The sequence below is a fragment of the Canis lupus genome, chromosome 7 (assembly GCF_048164855.1).
Source record: "Canis lupus baileyi chromosome 7, mCanLup2.hap1, whole genome shotgun sequence".
Taxonomy (NCBI): domain Eukaryota; kingdom Metazoa; phylum Chordata; class Mammalia; order Carnivora; family Canidae; genus Canis; species Canis lupus.
Genome location: NC_132844.1, coordinates 22258617 through 22275135, shown reverse-complemented (window position 1 = coordinate 22275135; position 16519 = coordinate 22258617). Strand labels below are relative to the sequence as shown.

Sequence of the window (16519 nt, the reverse complement as noted above, 5' to 3'; positions counted from 1 at the left end):
GGAGCTCTTCAGCAGCATCTCAATTTCTTTCTGAATTCACTTCCTATAATCACTTATTATATCTTAAAAGCTCCCTTGGCCTTATGGAGTGACTACAATTTATTTTGAAAAGGTATTTTTCACTAGATATGAATTATTTCCCACACAATGCCCCCAAGAAATAAAACATCTGCATCTCAATATGAGATAATTTTTGTTGGAAGGTCAGCCCTGGTGGCTAGGTCAGTAGACCTTCATGTGAATATAAAAGGACCCTTTAATGTCTCCAGAATGATACTAGTTTATTTAAACCATCAACTTTTACTCAAAGTAGTTTTAGGCTGGTATTGGGTGTTTCTTTTCTGTGAGTTCTGTACATCAGAATTTTTTTCTGGAGCTTCTAAGAAAACATTTACCTGAAACACTGCACATACACACAAACACATACATTCACACTCATGCCTGCATCCCACTCCTGAATCAGAACCTCAGGGTGGGCTTGGGCAGTGGTATTTTCACAAGCTCCGTAGGTGAGGAATCAGCCAACTTCTTCATTAAAGGGACACATAGTAAATATTTTAGGCTTTGTGGGCCAGCTACTCAACTCTGTGGTGATCCTCAAAAAAAGGCAAATAAGTGAGTATGGCTGTATATCCATAAAAATTATTTACAAACCAGGCAGGGGGCCAGATATGGCTGTATTGTGGTGAGTCCTGTCATAGGGGACGGCTCCACGTGATTCTCTGGCCTCACAGGTAGCCTTGCTGGTGTGATCCTGTTTTTGAGTATTTGCATCAATCCTTGATCATTTGTTGAGGTCACAATTTACTTCTTGAGTGTTTACTATGTGCCAGATACTTAAAATATAAGTACTAGCTCCTACCTTCAAGGAGTCACAGTTGCTAGAGAAGTAAGACAAAAATAGACACAATTAACGATGACAAGATAAGGGTAGGCACTGATTTCTATGAGTGGAAGCAGGAGAATCAAAGTGAATGCTGGTGGAAAAGGAGGCTTTTTCAGAGGAGTTGACTTGAATTCCTACTTGTAGGCTGGGCCCTGGCCCAAGGTCCCAGGACCAACTGTAGCCTGAAGTAACAGTTTCCTTAGAAGTCCTAGCCTCTGGCTATTGGGCTCCTTCCTCAGTCCCAGGCTGTAGCCCTACTCTGGGACCGGTTCATGGAACTATACTCTCCGACTCCCTCCTTCCTGCTACCATCAGTGGTTTTATGAAATACCAGTTTCCTTACCACTCTGCTCACTCTGATAATGCAGTCCACTGGGTCTGTCTCTCTATGGTTCCAGGGATTATTCTGGTACTTAGTTTCTAAAGACTGATGCCAGCCTTCCTCACTCCAGGCTGCTAGGGTCTGAATTGTTGCTTTCCCCTGACAGACCTCCTTCCAGATGCAGATTGTTCGGACATTACTCATTTGATATAATGTGTTTCTATTCCTTTCAGCCCACGTCTGGACTGGCCTTTATTAACGTTTAACTTGTCAAACTTCCTTAATTTATCTATTTTTCCTTTTTACCCAGCCAGCTAGGTCATTTTTAAGAACTGTTCTATACTCTTGCTTCAGCATGGTTTTACAGCGGTTGCTTTTTTTCTAGAACTGCTCAGGGGAAAGCAGTTTACCTTCCAGAAGTAGGAGTGCCAGTATAGACCTAAATCCCAGTTTACAAGCTTGAGAACTATATTCTTTGGTGATTATTTCTGTATGTTCTACTTGGTTATGAATGCTTTAATGCTCTTATAACGCAGTGGTGGGCAGTTGTTCTGTCCCCTGTGATGCCCTTTGGTGTCTTTATGCAGCTTAGTAACACCACACACAGTACGGCCTCATTAGCTCTGGGTTGAAGCGCATCCAGGAAACAGGCCCCTTACTCTCTCTTTGGGCCTGGAAGCCGTCATGGTGCACTGGCATGGTCAGCCTGGGGGTATTTCCTCTAATGATATTCAGAAGTTGTCCGAGCCGAGTGAAACATGGCTTTGGTGCTGGCTAAAGCATCCTTCCTGACCAACGTGTCAGTTAATTTCCAGAAAGATTAAACAACCCCTGCATACACAAATGTTCAAAATTCACAGGCCATCTGGGGTTCCTGTATCCTCACATGAGAGACCCCAGATGGATTGTAAATTCATCCCTGTGGGTAATATAGTGCAGTTGCTCCTCAGTCCTCCTGCTTTTCCCTGTGGCATCTGATACTATGGCCATGATGAGGTTAATTTATGTGTCTTGATACACTTTATCATCTGTCACTTGTACAGCTCTTGCTGTGCCATCTGGTGTCTCAGAGGTGGTTTCAGGAAGCAGCATGCATAACAAGGTATCTGCATTTGTGAATTCTTTCAAGCATTTATAGGTAATAGCTAAAAGATATTTTGAGAAGCCAGTGCCCGTCTCTGCTGCAGATCAACACTAACGTGGATAATCTGACATGAGGTTCAAACAAAGCCCACTATATTTTGCAGGAAAACACATCTGAATTAGTCCACAATCACCAATATTGATGGAACCTATTTATTTCAAGACCCTGAATATCTCTATCAGGCTGAGAATATCTTACTAGGCTCTTGTGCAAATCAGTAAAAGGCAGAGGCAATGGCTTACTATCAAACATGATGGATGATGAGACAAAAAAGCACATACTAGCACAAAAAATTGTTTAAATCAAAAATCCTGCAGCAAAATGCCTAAGTGCCCCTATTATAATGATTTCATATCCATGTTTCATTTTCAGCAATGTGTTAGGACCTCAAGAGAGCATAACAAAACATTAAATAGATAAAACCATGAGAAACAGATAGAAAATATACTTAGGGGAAGTGGGAAGGTAAATGATACAACATGACCCCTCCTGTCTGTCTGTCGGTCAGGCTGCAATTTGTGTGCCATTGTCAGGGGTGGGGGATTATGGATGCTAGGGCTCTTGCCCTTTAGACATTCTAATTTATTTTGGGGGAGTAAGATAATGAGAGTTATACATATTGAGTATATATTGAAAGGGACAATTCCAGAATATTGCGAAGTTCTTGAAAGAGGTTAGTGTTAAGTTCTGAAAGAGTGCAGAATGGTCTTTGGAAGAGAGGCTGGGACATGTGTAGGACAATGCAAAGATCAAGAGGTAGAGCTGAGCCTCTTTGTCCAAGGTATGGCTGCTACTGGCTTGAGCAAAGCACAGGGGTCCACGTGTGGGATGGGATCAGTGGAGCAGGAGGGGGCCAATTAGTGCAACGTATAATGCTAGGCTGAGATCTTGAAATTTAATTTTATAGGCCTCACAGATCCATCATATATTTTCAGGGAGGTAGTGAATGAAAGGCAGTAAATGAATTTGAGGGGAAAATTATTCCAGTAGCAGTATAAGTTGGTACTTCCCGCATGGGTGAGAGAATAGGAAAGCTCCATTAAAGAACCTCTCTACTTATTATAGCTGAATTGCAGTTGAAATACAATAATAAGATAACTCTAGTTCATGGAATATCAAGAGTGACCTACTGTTTGAAAACAATTTTCAGCCTAACAATGAATTTACAAATATCACAGACACTTATCCTTCTCTTCATCCTGTCTTCCAACCTTCCATTATTTCTCTGTATATTAGAAGGCTAAGAAAACATGAGGCAACAGATACTTCTCCTAGAGTTAATGATTGTCTGGAGAGCTGTAATATAAGGACAGGAATAAAATTAGTGAGTTCAACTGAAAAGTCAATTGATTTTTAAAAAGTATCCATTTAAAACCTATTCTGTGTAGGATCATCTCTTGGCACTTTCTGACTATAAACTTCTAGAAAGGAAAATCTAGATTTCAAGCTTGAGTGATGCCTCTCATTATGAAAGCCTAGCTGAGCCAGGACTATGTTTCTGACAGTGTAAAGAAGAAAGACTTTTGTCAGACGAGGAAGGGTTACTCTTTGCATTGACTTCTAAAAGTTTGAAGAAGTGGCCTGGCCAGCTTTGTGTTTCATTTTAATCTATTCCGTAACTATTCCCCAGCTCTGCTGGACCAGAAATTTGTTATAGTCACTCAGATCCCTGATGCCTACCCAGCCCAGGGTCTGGCAGACAGTAGGGATTCAACAAATGTTTTTGAAATGGACTATGTTTTTGTACTGTATGACATCCTGGGGAAAACCTTTTCTTTCCTATCCTGAACTGTCTTTATTCAATCTGAGAGTGCAGTCTGGTAATCTTGGACTGATTTTTAGTGGGGGGGATCTTCTTCACCATCTGATGGTTCCGCTCTGTGTGTTCTGCTGATTAGACATGGTATATTTTCTTTTTGTTTTATGGTTCTAGATAGAGTAACTCATTACTTTCTTTGGCAACCTTAACCATTCATTCTTCTTCTATTTAGTTCAGGGGTCAGCACATTTTTCTGTAAGCTTACATAGTGAACATTTTAGCCTTTGCCAATTTACAGTGTCTCACAACTATCCAGTTGTGAGACAATCTCACAAATATCCACTGCTATTGTAGTGTGAATGCAGCCATGGACAACACTGAAGTGAGTGGGCATGGCTTCATTCCAGTGCAGCTTTATTTACAAAACAGCCTTTGGGTTATAGTTTTTAATTTATTTTATTTTTTTTTTACCCAATTTGATCTCTATGGTAGGTGGTCCTTAATTCATTGTTTTGAGTATTCTGGTATTTCTACTTTCCAACATTTGGTCAGGATCTAGTTTTTTCTTTCTTTTTTAGACCAGCCATAACTTTTGCACTCACGGTTTTGCCATCCAGCACCATTGTACTCATGATCAAATCATTGGAGTGGATTTTGCCAAACTTTGTTGTCTATGTATTCTAGGCAGTCAATTCTTTTAACACACCTTCGACTCTGTCCTCTGAGAGTCAATTTTTCTACAATGGCAAGTGATTCTGGTGTGTAATGATACAGAAGAATACAATGAAGTTTGGCTACTTCTTTCACTGAAGCTGTCACTGATCTTTTGAATTGTTTTAGCAGAATATTATCTTGCATTTCTATTACAGTCAGTAATTAAGTTTTGCTTGGCTCTCCTGATGCTGTGGAGCCTTAGAATATTCATTCCTTCATTTTTTGACCCTCCCTGTGACTGGCAATTTATCTTCTCCTAGTTGCCTTTGTCTAAACTGGGCCCTATGTTTTATGCTTTCTGAGAGAAGAGAAAATCATGTAGAATTAGTGGTCATTAAACTATCTTCCATGAGACACCAAGTTTCTATGAATCATCTCCAGAAGATTCTTTGAATGCTATTTTACTTAAGGAAAAGCTGTTCCTTTCATTACCATGAAGGAATGTAAGAATGGGAACAATATACACTGTATAATGGAAACTTCACAGCTTAGAAGACAATTAAGGTAAAAGATTCCTTTAGATTATATCAGTCTTTGGACAGAGGATCATAACAGATGTCACCTCAGGAATCTTGTGTTTGCCAGCTTTCCTTTGGTCCTGTTTAACTACTCTCACTTGTAAATGTAGAATTGTTGCAGAAACCAATGTACACTTTGCCACAGGCTCCTTTTAAATGTTAGCTGTACTATTACTTTCTGTTTTTCTCAGGCAATCATGGTTGATCCACCTCCCCCAGGAATAAGAGGTCTGTTTATAATGCTGCCTAACTAATATGTTAAAAGAAAGCTTATTAAAATGCAAAATGCTGTTCCCAAAGTAATGGTAGTTTTATTGCTTTGGATATATAAAACAGGTTGATTAAAGAATAAAGAAATGAAATGTGAGGAGAAATTATAATCTGTCCTTCATGATAGGAAAAAAAAAACTTTTGCTTTTAATTGCTGAGATTCTCAGTGAATGGTTGTTTTGGCTAAAACAAATTAACAAATAAATTGCAAAAAATATCTTCAGTATTTTACAGAATACAGTTCTGTAAAAATATTAGAGCTCCGTGGTCATTGAGTTAAATTCTGGACAAAGGACTTAGCTTTGTGTATTTTGATGCCCAACTCGGTAATGTGCATTTCCTGGCTATCACCTTTTAGAACCCCTTGACCTTCTCATTTGAAGCTTATTTATCAGCAATGGGAACTGCATACATTCACTGTTGAAGGATCAATAATTTGAAGTCCTAGGTCTTTCCACATTTGACCATGTTGTCTTGCAAAGCTGGCAAGTTCTGCCAATTCTGAGAAACTTGTCTGAAATACAAGATTTAGAGATGGCTGAGGGCATTTCCCATTTTATTAACATTTAAAACACATTAAGGACTAGTAATAAATATAGCACAGTCAATGGATTTCTGTTCTAAGTTGGAGGGTGGGAGACTCGTGGGGGACTTCCTGCTCTTAAAGAGTGATAAGGTAAGAGAAGATCCCTACAAACCCTAGATCTCAAAATACGAGCATTACACCAGGAAGAAAGTAGAAAAAAAGCTTGTTAAAAAAAAAATGTCTTACAGCTGATGTAGATGCTATTGTGAAAAATTTAGAGCTGACTTTTGGGCGTGGGAGAGTGGGGAAGGAGAAATGTAGTAATCAGCCTGCTGTTTCTCTTGGCCCTTGAGGGAACGGCAAAATAAACATACCAGGGGCTATACACAGAGGCTGTCAGCAGTCTGGGCACTGTGCAGACCACATGTGAAGAGAATCGTAGAACATAGAAGTGAATGAGTCTTTGTTTCCATAATTCTTTCAGAGATGGAAAGAAAGGAGAGAAATTGTATTCTTGTATCAGAGAACAAATGTTAAAGCTAACAGTAGATATAGGAGTAGACTATATGGAGACCATAATTAGGATTTAAATTTAGTCTTATCTCCTTTTCTTAGCTATTTGCTCCCATTTTTTAAACATTATGAGGCAAAGGGACAGAGCACATACATTTAGTTGATGGAGCAAGAAAAGGTTCCTGTATTTTGTAGTAACATTAAATACAGGGCAATGGCTCTACAAGTATCAAGTAATCTAAGTCAGAATCAGGCTGTGTGAGCAAGATGGCAGGGATTGGAATTTAGTATTCTGAGTTGTATGCAGCCCAAGAAGGAGGAGGCTCTTCTCACAACTGCTACCATGGAGTATGATTGGAAATGACAGGCAGTGAAATTCAGATGACCTGAATTACATGGTCTGATCTGATTTGACTAAGCCCATATTCCATATACTCAGCAAGGATATACACATTTCAGGGAAGAAAATGCCTAGCTAATTAATGATAACTCACTCAAAATGCATTTCCAATGAAAATACTTTTATTGAACCCTCACTATAGCACTATATTTCTGGTCTTTGATTGGTAAGAGTTATCAGAAATAAGACTAAAAACTTGATATTCACTTAATGAAACCCTTCAATGAGTTTGATTCCATTTTTTAATTTTATAAATTAAGCACACACAGCCATTAAATACAGGAGGTGGAATTGGAAACCAAATCTGCCTAACTTCAAAACTCCTCCTTCCAACCACTCTGCAATAGGGTCTCTCTTCTGAAATACCACTTGCTTTTTTCTCCACCATCTTTAATGTTGCATTTGAAGTTTCTACACAGTAGGTGAACAAAAGACCAGCTCTATAGGTGTTCCTGGAGAAATACCCCACCCTCCTCAGTGTGCTAATAAAAAGGGCCCTCTACCAGGTAAGTGTAAGAATGAGTCCTGCTCTCTAAATTCTCCTTCCTCCCATAATAAGAGGTGTTTTTTTTTTTTTGTTTTTTTTTTTTTTCTTTTCTTTTCCTACTTCTGAAACTGGAAAAGTGAGTTTGGCGAAATAGTGAGTGAGTTCTTAGGGGAGGATGGTGAACAAGAATGGAAGGTGGATGCTTCAAGGCCCTAGGCAATGCTGTTACTGTAGTGATGCTGTCATTGTCATTTCCATCAAAACCCTGAGGTTTCTTTACTCCTAGTGCTCAAGAGCTTGATGTCACAGATAGAATATGTATATATACTGACATGTGAGAAGAGCTGTCTTTCCTTTCCCTTGCCTGCTTCTTACTTCCTCCCCCTCTTTTTGACAGGAGGTGTGGGGAGACTTGTGTTGAGGAGGAAGTTGCTGCAGAGCTCTGGTTGCTCGTAGAGAACCTTCAGCTTGTGGCCTCTCATTGCAGACTGCTCTGAGCACACTCTTTAGAGGCCTGGGCCAACGTAGTCAGAAGGCTGTAGGAATGAGTTCCACCAACACTTCCAATTACTTCCCAGACCGATTGTGGAATGACTTAGACTTGGGAAAATATGAGGGAATTCAATAGCCCATGAGTGGTTGTATGGAGTTTACAACTTTCAGAAAGATAACCTGAGGAAAGAAGACGAAGCAATAGAAAATGATCTTTATTCCTATAGGTAGATGGTGAATGGGTCACTGGTTCAGGCAAGGAAGTAATTCTGGACAGAACTTACCCAGTGTGTGATTTATCACTGTCAGAAATAAAAAATTGCCTTTGCATTTATCATTCTACCTCCTTATTCTATCGGCTAAATTCACACTCTCTTTTTTGCACTTTCCACTGCTTGCTTTATACAAACTATAGTGGCTAAGCATTTTCCTCTATGCTGACCTCCAGTAAGTTGAGAATATACATGGCAGTTGGGATAGAAAAACACACAATTCCATATAAGCTAGCAATATCTGCGTATCTCAGCATCTTTGCAGTGACATTGAGCTACTGAAGGACTTGTCTTTGTTCACAAAGCTGTTGATTCCTTGCCAGAAGGACATTCCACCACATTAATCCCACTGATGACCTGTCTGTGTAGATGGATTTTTAATCCATTGATTTTTTTTTAAAAAACTACCCAGTAGCTCTATTGATAACCATTATATAATTCTATATTTCCTAGCTTTTAGCAACAGAGTTCACATTCTTTAAGATGTACTAAAACCAGAAAAAAACCTAATATTCTTTATTATAATTTCCAATATATCTAGTTTCCTAATAATTTTATAAGTTAAGAACACTCATATGTGTAACAACTTTCAAGATCTAAACACATTAATTAAGCAATGAAAATAATCGCATTTAATAAACTGTTCATGGTAAGTATTTAGATCCTTGTAAAGCTCAGATTAACTGCTGAAACAAGTTTATGCTTTATCAAACAAGATTATCCTTAAGCAGTACACTCTAACTGTCAGACATTATGAAACATTTACTCTTAACTATGTCTGTTTGATGGATGTTGCTTATGGCCTATGTATGATTCTACATTACTAGACAGTAGAAATGCATGTACTAAAAGCCAAAGTCTATATACAGGACTCTGACTTCTTTTAGTAAAAAGCTATGGAGAATAAATAATAGTAATAGAAAATGCATTCTGAGTCATTGTTGTAACTGTGAACAATAGACTATTTTGAGTGCCAACACATTTTCTTTCAGTTGTGGTAAAGAATGTCACAGTTGGACTGAAGTCTTTTTAGCTATTATGTCATACTGGAATAATGTTTTTATCAGAACTTGTCTCATTTTTTAAATATGCATTTTAACTGTAAATGTTGGCAGATCCATATCTCAAATTGAGCAACAAACTAGTTTTTACAACTAAAGAATTACAGGATTCTTTAGAAGCAAATTTATTTACTTTAGTTTCTAGATCAAGTAAAAAAAAAAAAGTGAAGAACCCTGAGTTCTTTTAATGGGTTGAGTTTGTTTAGTTAGCATTCCTTTTTTTTTTCAATTAAGCAGGAAAAATAAATACTTCAACACATATCTGGCTCAAACTGATGATAGTAGGTGAAACATAAAGTATATGCTAGATGACGGGAAATAAGAATTATTTATTTTGGGGCAGCCAGGTGGCTCAGTCGGTTAAGTGTCTGACTCTTGGTTTGGGCGTGGGTCATGATCTCAGAGCCCTGGGATTGAACCCCAAGATGAGTTCTGTGCTCATCAGGAGGTCTGCTTGGGGATTCTCAATCCCTCTCCCTCTGCCCCTAACCCCACTCGTATTCTCTTTCCCTCTCCGAATAAATAAATAAATCTTTAAAAAAATTATTTATTCTGCCACCAGCTCCATATGCTTAGAAATTTATTTTATTAAACTTTGATCTAAAGACCAAAAATTAGAGTTATGAGCTGATTCTACTTTAAGTTTTGGAAGAAGGCAGATAAAAAGGGGAAAATGTGGACTTGTTAATTACTTACTAAGAACCATGAGATGTTCAGTGAGTCATGAGTATGCTTTCTCCCAATAAAGTATCAGGTGATTGATCTATATGTTGTCATCAAACACATATGTACATATTGGTGATAAACCAAATACAAACACATATCTCAATGAATCACCTATAACCCTCTTGCTAAACCTTTTTTGTTGTTGTTATATCAGTTCTGTGTGAAATTTATCATTAATTTAAGTTTGGTTTCCCTTCTAGTCCTGGGTCAGTTTTTTATTTTTTATTTTTTATTTTTTTCTAATTGTGACTAACAACATGGCAATTTGAGTCTTTATAAAGGATACTCCTTTATACCCAAAGAAATAAAAAATTTCAAAATACTTTTGAACATGAAATCAGGAATCAAGAATTCCTAGGGGACATAGCTATAGTTTTCTCCTACTGCTCCTGAGTTATCAGCAGAGAACTGGTGGGGGGTTATTTTCCTCACCCCTTTTTCTAAGCTGAAAAAGATTTTATAGAGTGTTTAACTAGACCATGATCAGTTGATCCTGAATGTAGTAGCTGCAGTGCCTTTCATTGCTTCTTCAAAATTCCTTTGCTTGCCTCTGCTGACCACAAAGCTGATAATGCAACCTTCTTTCCATTCTAGTAATAAGGAGGTGATGATGGCACACTGTGTATTACCATGGTAATTGTTCATCATCCAGTTCTTAAGACCATTTTCTACTTTCCCTCCTTCCTTCCTTTCCCTCTTTCTCCCTCCCTCCTTTCTTTCCTTCCTTCCTTTCTTCCAGTCTCTTTCCCTCCTTTTCTCTTTCTTTCTCTCTCTCTTTCTTTCTTTGCTTTTTCTTCTCTTCCTTTCTTAAAACAGCAAATTGTGAAAAATATAGATTTTGGTGCTAAAAGATTGATTTTTCAATAGAAAGTCCAAAGATTTATTATAACTGCTCTTAAAATTACTTTCTGATGTTTTGAGCCATTAACTCTGTGTCTTCTTTACCATATAAAATATACGGTTGCTTTATTTAGAAACATAAGCTGAGTTGATATTATGGAACTCTCTTTTTTTCTCAACTCAGGATATTTGATAGATTACTATGAAATAGAAATGTTACCTGAGTGTGTAGTCTGAAGGTTCCTAGTTTTCATTTGACAATGAAAGAACTTAAAGAAGGTATTTAACTTTACGTTTGCCTATCTGTCCAAGTAGAGATAATACAGATGTCTAATGATTATAAAAAAAAGCTTTGATGCCTCCATACAAAAGAAGACAGCTACATATTTTAGAATTAAATACTTAAAATGGATATAATTCCATGGCTCTTCATTATTTCTTTGTGAAGTAAATGTGTTTCGGGACGTATGAGGCTGTCTTGCAGGTAATATAATAAAGCATAGTGTTGTTAATGGATTTAGAAATTAATAAGAGGCCCAAACTTAAACCTAGGTTTGCTGACTTTTAAATCCTTTCATCAATTTCTTTGCATAATTTGTGATATTCCTTATTTTGTGCTTCACAAAGGAGAATAATGAACAGTATTATTATTTGGAAAAGTAAAGTGTGTTTATTGCAGTGTTTGGTCAAAATCCTCTCATCAAATCTGTCTATTTCTGTTTCAGAAATGCTTATATAACTTAAGAAATATTCAAATCTCTTTGATCCTTAGTTTCCCCATGTGTAGCACTTTCATGACTTATGAATAACATAGGACTTTTATTTTATTATAATATCTATCATAAGACATTTTATGAGTGTTAGATTAAATAAGATGATAGATGTAAAAATGCTTTTCAAATTCCAAAGAATTTTATAGATGGAAGACCTTATTTTTGAAGGTAGTGTGTGGCCAGAGTACAAAGGGCTTTAAATATTAGGCTTGCCAGTGTTGACTACTTTGTTGAGCAATGAAGAACCCTTAAAGTTTTTAGAAAGGTAGTACAAAGCCTAAGTAGAGCTTGAGGAGCATGGATCTAGCAGTAGCCTGTGTGATGAATCAAGAGATAAAAAGACTGAGTGAGTGGTGTGCTGTGGGGATAGTTAGAAGACTAGTATAATAGTTCAAATGAGAGGTAAAGAAGAGTCTGAACCAGGCTAATGGCGATAATAATAATCAAAATATTATGTAGAGATAGAATCCATGGAATCAGCTAAGAATGAGGAGGGTGGGTTAAGTAAAGAAAGAATAACATATGGCTTTGAGGGTTTAGTCTCAGGTATATGAGATGAAAATTTAACAATTTAGGACATGGGGCTTGGTGTTTATACAAGATGGAATACTAATTTCAGCATGTGTTGACTTTGTGGACTTGTTTGGGTACCCCTTTGGTGATGACAAATATACATTAAGAAGCATTGAGTGAAATCAGGAAAGCAGTAAGAAGATAAAGTAATCAAAAAGTAAAGAATCATTTACACACACACACACACACAAAATAATAATAGGAGCCATGAGAATGAGGAGCTTCAATGAGAAAGTTAATACAGGGACAGAGAGCTATATATTCTCACGATAAAGCACTGTGAGAAATTGAGGTTCCAGAAAAAGGTTAGATGGCAGAATCAGAAAAATAGAACCAAAAGAATATGGCAACATGGATGTCAATGAATGGGAAAAGTTGATATATTTTTTAAGTTACAGCAAAGCAGAGTTTTTAAAAAAGATTTTATTTTATTCATTCATGAGAGACACAGAGAGAGAGAGAGGCAGAGACAGGCAGAGGGAGAAGTTGGCTCCATGCAGGAAGCCCAAAACAGGACTTGATCTCAGGTCTCCAGGATCAGGCCCTGGGCTGAAGGTGGCACCAAACCACTGAGCCACCCAGGCTGCCCAAATGTTGATATTTTCATAAAAATAGACTGTCTGGGGGCACCTGGGTGGCTAAGTTCAGTCAGCTAAGCATCTGCCTTTGGCTCACGTCATGATCCTAGAATCCCAGGATCAAGCCCCACATTGGGCTCCCTGCTGAGCAGGAAGCCTGATTCTCCTTTTCCCTCTGCCCCTCCTCTGCTTGTGCTCTCTCTCTCTTGCTTACTCTCTCTCTCAAATAAATAAAATCTTTAAAGAATCTGTCCAATATTTTAAAATATTTAATTAGAGACCAAGAAGGAAGGGACTGTGAATAATCATTAGGAATGCCAATTTTGAGGAGATACTTGGCAAGAAATGGGAGGGCAGAATTTGTGTTAGTCTTCTTTACTGCATCACCATCACCTGGTAGAGGCCTTATACTTATTAGGGGTTTAGCAAATATTTCTGTGAATGAATAAAAGATGAAAAACAGGTTTCTAGAGCTTGATAAGTGAACTGGTAACGGAATTTAAACAATTAGAGAATATAGACAGCTTTTCTTAGTTGCAGTGCTACAAAAGAGTGTATCATGGACACAGGTTACTACTAATAACTAATATTTATTTGAAGCTCACTATTATCTCATATTTTTAGCAATCCTTCTTAGGGAGGTATTATTTTTATGTCCATTTTAAAGTTGAGGAAACTGTCATAGAGAAATTAATGTTAGGCTGAAGATCATATAGCTGGTCATGGAAGGAGCTAGTATATACCTGATCGTATCAGTTCTCTACTTAAAATTCTATGATAGCTTCCATGTTGAATCATTAGTGTTTAATGGTGTCTGGCACACTGAAGTATCTATTACCTTTCTACTGATGGAGAGACTAAGACACAGAAATCAAGTCATTTGCCCAAATCACACACAGTTTATTTAGTGGTGGAGACAGTTTAGACTTAGATTCCCTGTTCCTAATCATCGTGCTACACCATCTTAAATGACTGTATGTTTGACATGAGTCCTATGGGATTGAACCTAGATAGGACACTAGCAAAAATAAGAATATGAATTGATAAATTGGGAGAAAAGAGAGCAAAGCATTTCATGATGAATAGTAAGTCTAATAGAATCAACAGAATGGGAGCAAAGGTAGATAATCCAAGTTCTAGGAAGAACAATGGCTCTGAGTGATGCTGAGATCCAGGGTGTGTTGTACTAGTAGATGAGCTTAAATGAGTGGAAATGGAGGTCACTAATCACTTGATTATCTTAAGACTTTATGAGACCAGGGTGTCCAAAATATAAGTGAGCAGAGCTTCAGGAAACAAATCTAGGAAGACCTCTTTTCCAGGCATGGTATCTCAGAGTTATTGGTGATATGCATGTTACATTATCAATGATGGGGTCTGATCCTCTTGGAGTTTAACTATGGAATATGTTAAATCCCATGTTTTGCTTCTTCTAATTCTACAGCTGTGAGCTAAAAGAAGTTCTAGATGTGAATTCATGGGATTTCCTTTTGAAAAAATCTGCAGAACTTGGTCCCAAACCTTGCATGTGGTCAACATTCGGTTTATATAGGGATAATGGAGATTGTGACTAAAGCAAAGACTCTTTTCTCTCCTGAGGAAAATATTATATCAGGTACCGTCCATTCATTCATACTTTCTTAAGGGATGCTGATGAATAGTTTTCCTAAGGGAAGTCATTTGAGGGACATATTTTCAGTTGAGATGTAATGGATTTGGTTTGAAATTTAACTGTTAATGTTGAAGATCTCAGGGGTAACAGTAGACATCATATGTTCTGGTATTTTATTCAAATGGGACTCCCCTAGAACTTATCATCATGTTGCAGCACTACTTAAAGGCCTGAGCTAGAAAAACCAGAAGTCCTTTCTACTGATCTGAAGTTTCTTTCAATGTTTTCTTGATGAAACAACTGCATTTACCTATAAGTATGGCCTCTGGATTTTGAACAGTGATTAAAGAATGTAGTAAGGATTGGTAAGAGCTATCGTTGAAAAGACATAGCCCTACTGCATTTGAGATTCATTATTCTTTCAAGCTGGGGATGTTCCACTTCAGATACACACATGCACCCACATACCTTCTCCTTGATGAAATTTCTCCTTAAAAACTGACATTTTTCAAAGGCAGACTGCACATCAGGGTACAGATAGGATCCACTGAGATATAAAACATAATTCCTCTCTAAACAGGAGACATTTCTTTAGGTTCTGATTCATTACTGGTTCAGTAAGTTAGGGAAAGAGAAATAAAAAGCAAAAAATGAGCCATATTTTCACATAACAGATAGTCAACTTCCATAGACTTTTGTGTCCTTCTTCAGAGATTTTTTTTTTCCTCTTTGAAACTTTTGCAGATACAGTTTTTAACTGTGCTGTATTAGCCTCGGTGATAACCCAGTGAGGGTCAGTCTACAACTGCCTCTTGGATTACAAGAGAACAGAAGTTAGAGTTGTACGAATAGCATGCAGGGAGTTCAGTGCTTTTGGCTTTGAAGCCTATCTGTCAATTTTTCTTAAAATACACACGTCCATACACTGCCTTCGGTCCTTTCGCTGCCTGATTAATGTGGCTGTGTTCCTCTAAGGCTGACACATGCTGCACTCGCCTTGTTTCTAGCAGCAAAGCCCCTCTGGTGTTGCCCGAATTATACCTGGTTCTTTCCGACAAATTATTGTGATGATTAAGAAAGTTTGATGATATATCATTTTTCGGATTCCAGACCTCCTGTCAGATAATAGAGTCAGAAGTGTGGGGCTGCTACAGTTATCCCATATCAATGCTCTGAGTTCAAATAAAGTGTCAGGATGACTAAGTACAAGGGATTTGTGGAATGCTTTAATGTTGCCTCATTTCAAATCACTTCATAAGCAGCCTAGTAATGAGCTCAATAAATTCTGTTGGAGGAGAGAGAAAAAAAAAAGCCCTGTATTCACTACAGAAAAAGTAGGTTGCTATTTTATAATTAGGCCTCTGGGCTGGTGGGAAGGAGTCTTATTTCCTGTTTGAAATCCACTTTGTTAGCTCTGTGATGTGGAGATGGCTAAATGAGTATGAAATATTATAATTAAGGACATCACAAGCTGTTTATCTTATCAGCAGTGTTTTTCCTTAAAGGCTGCCTCATTGACCACTTGTGTATTATAACCACTTTTTTTCTGTGCTTTGCCAGTTGTAACCAACAGAGGTTTATCTGGCACTGAGGGGAAAAGAGGAGATATGAGCAGCAGCTCAGCAACCAGAAGTTATACGAGAGACCTAAATTGCTTTCATTTTGCCTGGATCGGGCATTCTTTTCATTAGTTGCAATAAGCTGTTTGTTTATGAAAACTTGACTAAACCTGGTGACAAGCATGTTGGCCGGGGCCATGCTATGAGGTGCTATCTTGGATATCCTGCTAAGCGGCATGTTTTTGTTTTGAGGCTAACATAGAAAACCAACCCCATTTTGGAAGATGAGAACTGGTTTTATTACTGATTGGGTGGAAAGCAAGTGGCCAGATCTGTAATCTCCACTGTGATTTGAAAGGCTGTATATTATGATAATCTTTTGACCTGCCAACTTTCTTGTTTTCATTCAATAGTGGGAGGGTGAGTCCTGCTCCCCTGTAATAGACTAAAATGACAATTCTCCCCAGGTTCTGCTGCAAAGGTCTGGAGAGCAG

The 16519-nt window shown here is 37.8% G+C and overlaps 1 long non-coding RNA gene across 1 annotated transcript in view; it reads left to right on the top strand.

Annotated features, from left to right (window-relative positions):
- The first annotated feature begins 14040 nt into the window (after nucleotides 1-14040).
- Nucleotides 14041-16519, top strand: part of LOC140636248 (uncharacterized) — a 51363-nt gene continuing 48884 nt past the window's right edge. Inside the window, exons 1-2 of the long non-coding RNA XR_012033547.1 lie at nucleotides 14041-14181; nucleotides 14299-14469. This is a non-coding gene — a long non-coding RNA (uncharacterized lncRNA). The remainder of the gene's footprint in view (nucleotides 14182-14298; nucleotides 14470-16519) is intronic.